This window comes from Haemaphysalis longicornis, unplaced genomic scaffold (genome assembly GCF_048455015.1).
Source record: "Haemaphysalis longicornis isolate Haplotype H1 unplaced genomic scaffold, Haemaphysalis longicornis Haplotype H1 scaffold_1, whole genome shotgun sequence".
Taxonomy (NCBI): Eukaryota; Metazoa; Arthropoda; class Arachnida; order Ixodida; family Ixodidae; genus Haemaphysalis; species Haemaphysalis longicornis.
Window position 1 is genome coordinate 299,326,861 of NW_027526203.1, and position 6,000 is coordinate 299,332,860.

Genomic DNA, 6,000 nt, shown 5'->3' on the forward strand with positions numbered 1-6,000 from the left:
GGGTGTGCGGATCGTTTAGGAGCGTGAGGTTGTGCGATTCTATAACACTGAGCAGATCTTTCCCCCTCTTACTGTTGTATGTGTATCCCCAAAGTTTGTGCGCTGCATTAAGGTCCCCCAAAATGAGGAGAGGAGAGCTACCAGCGAGTTGGAGGGCTTCGCACACAGTATCTTCTATACCTGGTCGTTTTTTCGAGGGTCGGCAGTAGACGTTGAGAATAAAGATGCTCTCTTTGCATTTTGCTGTCCGAGGAATGAGTTCCACTAGAGTGTGCTCACATTCCCTTTGGGGGGTAAGGTGCTGCAATGCTGCTATGTTGTTCTTGATCAAAGTTGCCGTGGATCGTCCAGAAGGGTCCGTGTAAGTAACGTATCCTGGGAGCTTGGTTGGACCGTTCGTCTCTTGGACTGCAATGATATCAGGTGGGGGAGAGAGTGTGCTGAGATACTGTTGTAGAGCTGCTGACTTGTCTTTGATTCCGCGGCAATTCCATTGAAGCAATGTGGTGGAGTCCTGCCTATTTGGTAGCATACTCATCGGGGAATGAAACCAAATCCTTGCTTTCGGATACTGGAGGGCGGGAATACGGAGCTTGCCTTCTGCGGAGACTGTTGCTTTCAACCGTCTCCATTCTGCCTTCTAGCCGGTCGATGCGAGTTCCGATTTGGTCGACCCGACCTACGACTTGATTGATTTGGACGCCGTTCTGGGCTACCTCAGCGGATAGCGCCTGTAGTTGTCGGTTAATTTGGTCAGTTTGGGTCTGCATCTGGGTCTGGAGCGCCTTGAGTAGGTCTTCGAGGGAGGTTGTGCCTCCTTGAGACTGGGTTTGTTGCGAGAAGGGGTCTGTGGTGTGCTCCGACGAAGCCTTGTTTTGACCTATCGCAGCTTCGACTTCAGCTTGTGGAAAGAAACTTGCGCACTCCCCCTGAGCGGGTGGGACAGAGGGAGCTGTGTCCATAGCATTCGAATTTGTTCCGGCGATGCGTGAAGGGCGTTTGCGTTTGTCTGGGTGCGAATCATCACGGGAGCTTTCTAGTTCTGCTAGCCTTTTTTCTAATGACGCAATTATGATCTGTTGTTGCGCCAACTGTGCCTTAAAGGTTGAACATTCTGGACATGAGTGGGAATCTGTGTTTTTTGTTGGTGTGGGTGTGGGGTCGCGTCGAGCAGTGGGAGACACAACGCAAGCCCAGCTCACCTGTTTCTCGTCGTTCCCGGTCTTCGGTGCACGGTTGCGGGACCCGGATTTTGACCTGGTGCTTGAATTTCCTCTCCTTCTCGCGGATGGGGTTCTGGATCGGTCACGGGGCCGCCCCCGCTGGTCTGGTTGTGAGGCTGGATGTCCCTGCTGCGATGCTTGCTGATCCACTTGGAGGGCTAGTTGGTCCACCCGAGAGGCACGCTCCTCCGTCCTCTTCCGCTCGAACTGCCGTTGACGAAGGACGAAAGGCTCCCGGAAGCGTTTCGGGCAGCCCTTGGTAGCCGTAAGGTGGGCCCCCCCGCATAGCGAGCAGAGGGCCTTGCAGTCATGTCCGGGTTTCGGGTCTTTGACCCCACACTGGTGGCACACACGTGTGTTGGGCTGAGGACATGCCGTCGCCCTGTGTCCGAGTTCATGGCATGCGTCGCACACAGGCACAGTCTTCTTGTGCAAGGAGCACGGGTACTCCGAGCCGAAGAGGGTAACGTAATAGGGGACCTTGTTACCAGCAAACGTGACTACGACGATATTTGAATTTCCTAGTCTTCTGCATGCATAGATCTCGTGGTTGGGTACGTACATATTGTCTAATAATTCCCGCTCCGAGAAACGGAGGGGTGCCCCTCTTATGATGCCCTTGACGGAGTGATCTGGGGCGAGTCCGTAGAGCTGCACTGGGTAGGTCATGTTATTGATTCGGATCTGCTTCACCTGACTCAAGGCTTTTGCTCCTTCTGCAGACGGGGTGCTGATTGTAGCGGTGTTCTGCACCATGTCATAGCGGACTCGCAGGTTGGTTTGGCGCCAGGTTGACTGAATTGCGCTCAGCAAGGCGAGCGAGACCTCGGCTAGGTCTAATTCCGCTATCTTGAGGCCACCCTGTGGTCGCAACACGAGCTTGTAATCGTCCCTGGGAAGGGGAGCTGGCCTTGGAGCAAATTTGCGTGTAAGCGAGGGCTTCGAGGTTGTCGGCTCAGCCGTTAGGCCTACCGCTGGGTTAGGCTTCCGCTCGCGTCGCCGCTGGCCTCGGGTGACGACTTCGATCCAATCGGCGTTGGAGCTTGAATCTGTCGCAGTTTCATCACATTCGCCTTCAGTTTGGTCTTGATGCATTAAGTTGTCCTCTGTCTCACTTGCGTCTGTACTCGGGAGCACGGCGGGGCGGTCCCCTGCGTCGGCGGTCGTGCCCGGCATTGGTCGTACCCGTTGTTAAGCCTAGTCCCGCTGGGACGAGGCCTAGCTTGCCGTGGTTCAAAACTGCCGTAAGTTGGCTGAATTCGCACTCACGGGGAACTGAAATAGTGTCCTCCGGTGCACGAAGCCTAGCTGTCGATGACCGTGATATCCGCTTTGGCCCAAGGAACGAAATTACAGCACTTCTGAGTAAAACTCTGGAGCCCATGCAGAACACGACCGTTCGCTGTAGGCCACCTGGTGGCGCCCCAAAATGAACAGACATCCACTGTATTCATCATGCGAGGTGCGAGAGCGGAGGGGAACAGCGTGAAAGGTGGTAGGCAGAGAAAAGAGAGGTTTTAATTGATTCAAAAGAATGCTAAAACGCCCATTACGTACCATAGTGTTTTGTTTCCTGCACGCGTTTGGTGGTAGGGGCATGAGTGGTGGGTGAGGGAGAGAGGATTGGTCATAACGTGGCAGGGCCCCTTAAGTTCTATCTTTCGACGATATTTTCAACGAAGCAGGCAGATACGCGACCAGTTGTTTTCACTCCCTTAGGGCTGTACTAAAAAAATAGAGCTTACTTGAGCTCCCTCGCCATAACAGGAATTTACTCACAAAATTTCAGGTATGTAGATCCAGCATTACGAGCTGGGTATTAACATAAAATCTTACGCATTTTTTACTTCGCGAGGGACGTAATTTTTACAAATCCGGCTCTCACCCTTGCACACATATACTGTTATGTGTTATAATTAACTGCATTTCCCCCTTCTACTTTTCCCGCTGTTCCCCTCCGCTTTCGCAACTCACGTGATGAATACAGTGGAGGTTTTTTCAATGGAATTCAATTTTCCCGCGTTCGCAGAGCTCTCGCTCTATCTGTTGGGACAGCGCGCACCGTTTTCTGTAACGACACACTTTACGCAGAAGCCCATGATATTTATTTTAAAACTGCAAGGGACCGTCATCCATAATACCCACTGAGAAAAAACTCCCCCTGGGTATGTGGTCGCTCCAGCATGGCCGCCGTACAATTTGTTTCGGGATAGTTATAACAAAACATAAGTTTCGGACGTTTTTTATACGAAACGCCTCCGGTAGGAGCCCGTGTTTTAACAACAGCGGGAAATTTCTACTCGTGTACAACTCCATGGTGAACTAATTTTGTCAAGTTACAAATGATTCAATGTGCGTTATACGTGCTGGTACGCTGGCCCACCTGGGCTTGGCCGGGCACTACTGCTAATAGGTAGGTAGGTAGAAAACGTTTATTTGGCCCGCTGAATTGGGAGAGGCTCCGGGAATCCATGGGATGAGCAGAAAGCCTTCGCTCTGGATGCCAGTAGTTGCTGGACGTCCAGATGGCCGCTGGTCACCACATTCTCCCACAGTTCAGGTGTGGGAAGAGGGGATCATGTAGGTGATATATCTCAAGGTTTTTGTCCCTAATGTCTGAGAAGCCGACAGCCGCAACCTCCAAGATTTTCTTTAGGTATGTCTTCCTAAAACTCAATTTTAGGAACGAATTCTCAACTCACGTTCTAGTACGCGTAGTCATAAAATAGGCCATAAAACGTTTTGCTGCTAAGTTAACTCGATGAAGGTGCCATGTTTCATTTTTAATGAATAATTAATTTAAATTAGAGGTGTGAAAGTTTTCGTGTTCCTCCTACTTCAAATACTGAAGTTCAGGAAGCAGTAGTATGTGTGTTTTAGTAGCCGCGCAAGGGCGTCGAGGCCAAAGAGCGCCATGTCTAAGTTGAATGATCTGTTAGCGGTATTTTTGCAGGTAAGATATAAAGGGGCGATCGTGAAGTAGATAAAAATGAAGTATATGGGTGTAAAGAAACCCTATTTTAAAACATGGAAATGGTCAAAGTGAGGAATTAAAATGACGATATCAGAGCTCGAAGTGCGCCAGGACCCTCACATCACGCCCATTGCTTTAGCAGTGGCGATGGGGGCATCGGCTCCTACCAGGAACCCTCAGTGCTGCCCTCATTTTCGAGGGGGTCTGAGGTTACGCATGGTAGGAAATGAGCTTTAAAATCCAACATCGCGAAGGTAAGGTGAAAGGTGATTCGCTAAAAAAGTGATGGGTCTAAAGGAATTGTGCATGTGCACATTTCAAGAGTGTTGGCCTCTTGCGTCCTCAATTGCTGTACCCTCAACTAGGACGTGGAGTACTGGCAGCCGCTCTCCTTATCTGTCGCAAACTGCTGATTGTATGCCCTTAAAGAGACAAGAATGTGCACCGTGTGCGTGGCCTATTCACAGTTTGGTTATACATATTTAAGTGAACCTGTTGTGCGTGTCGGTATGATACCTACCTAACTGGGGTTCACATCCCGGTAACGGCGCCTTCACTACCTTAAGGGGCCCTAAATGGGTGTTAACCGAAAAAAAAAATACCGGTCCGGTTCGCGATCGGGCGGCCCTCCCTCTTTTTTCCTTCTTTTCTGCTTTTCCTCCTCCAGGATTCTAATCGTCTTTTAGTTACCTCTGCGTGCTTGTAGTTTGCTTTCTCTGTGTTACCTTTAAACGCTAGGTCCATGGGAAGTCGCCTGTTTCCCGCATATGGACTTGGATGGATACGATCATATTCCAATACAATGTGCGGAATCATTTCTATTTTCCTTTCCGCGCGCTCCATGTGCCGCGTCATTTTTGGGTATACTTCCCCGCAAAGCTCTTTGTTCTCGAGCAACTTGCCTAAGACTCGAAAAGCGAAACACTGTGCCCAGAGTTGACATAGCGATTTTAACGGCGGAGCCGTTTAATTGAGCTTGGTCCTGTGGCAAAAAAAAAAAATCAAGAAAAAAAACTGTGACGCATGTAAAGGGTGCACCACCGCAGATGGGATATCATAGCAGTGAAGTCGGCTTCCGCGCCTCCTCGAGTGTGAGCACAAGGCGCATATGCGTAATGCGCACCTCTTACTACACCATTTTGAAGATGATAGTCTTTCTTGGGCTACTAAAACGCAAAAATAGTGGCGCAGCTTGCACTAGTGGTGCAAGGCTAAAGAAACAGCGGAGCTGGGGCTCGACCTAGCTTCTTCCCCCCTGGGATCCGCTGTCAGTGTGGGGCACCGACCGGAACGGCCACTGTAAAATCCGGATAACATTAGCCTCACCCCTCAACACTTAGTCTAGCCTAGCAAGAACATAGCACAACCTAACAAAATGTAGCGAATTCTAGCAAAACCTAGCAAAACTTAGAAAGACCGGAAGAAGCTAGGCCGACCCCAGCTCCGCTGTTTTTCCAACCTTGCACCACTAGTGCAAGCTGCGCCAATCTTTTTTTTTTTTTTTTTTTTTACTCACAACAAATATTTCTGCCCCGTATACATCTTTAACTAAACTCTTGATTCCATTTTTTCATTACATGTATTCGTTTCTGCCTGCTTTGCCTCTTCTTTGGTTACCTTGGCTGTATTTGCCTCTCCACTAACCTCAACAAATCTCATCGCTAGCCTTCTAGTCCTTCTTATTCGCGTCGTGTCCATGCTCTTCATGTATAGGTATTTAAGCACGGTAGCTGCCCACCTACGTTGATCCATTGCTCTCAACCTCCCCTCAAAACATATTTTACTCCGAGCTTCTCGAATTTC